Source organism: Penaeus monodon, chromosome 34, assembly GCF_015228065.2.
Source record: "Penaeus monodon isolate SGIC_2016 chromosome 34, NSTDA_Pmon_1, whole genome shotgun sequence".
NCBI classification, from domain to species: domain Eukaryota; kingdom Metazoa; phylum Arthropoda; class Malacostraca; order Decapoda; family Penaeidae; genus Penaeus; species Penaeus monodon.
Window position 1 is genome coordinate 6,916,363 of NC_051419.1, and position 487 is coordinate 6,916,849.

The 487-nt window shown below is 49.5% G+C and overlaps 1 protein-coding gene across 3 annotated transcripts in view; it reads right to left on the reverse strand.

Annotated features, from left to right (window-relative positions):
* LOC119594556 (furin-like protease 1) overlaps positions 1-487 on the reverse strand; it is a gene marked incomplete at its 5' end in the record, with an annotated part of 24,037 nt that overhangs the window by 12,747 nt on the left and 10,803 nt on the right.

Consider the following 487-nt stretch of genomic DNA (forward strand, 5'->3'; position numbering starts at 1 on the left):
CCTTTAGTTTCAGTCTGTGAACTCTGCTGAAAATTATAATTAATAAACCCTGGAATTATCTGGTCAATATTGCATCAGTAGACTGACCTCCCAACACCATCTCAACCCTCGGCTTCAGAAGCTTTGGGTTGTGGATATGGCCATCACTCTACTGACCTGCGCCTGAAGGACTTTCTTCCGCTTTACCCTAAGACAAGGGACTCATCATCCTCAAGTGTAAATCCATTCATTATGTTGTACAAATAAAAAGACTAAAAAGCTAAAATCCTTGACACTAACTGCACCTAACTAACAAAGTTGGCTGCTGTAATAAGGCCGGCGATGCACTATCCGCAGCCCTCCCCTTCTGCAGGGCGTCACACTTAGATTCACTAACAAGTGTTCCTGCGCTTCCCGAGGCCTCTCCCCGCGGCCTCCCACCATGGGGGAACTCGGGCCGCCCCCCCGCGCACAGCACTTTCCGCGGGTTAGGCTGACCCACAAGGAT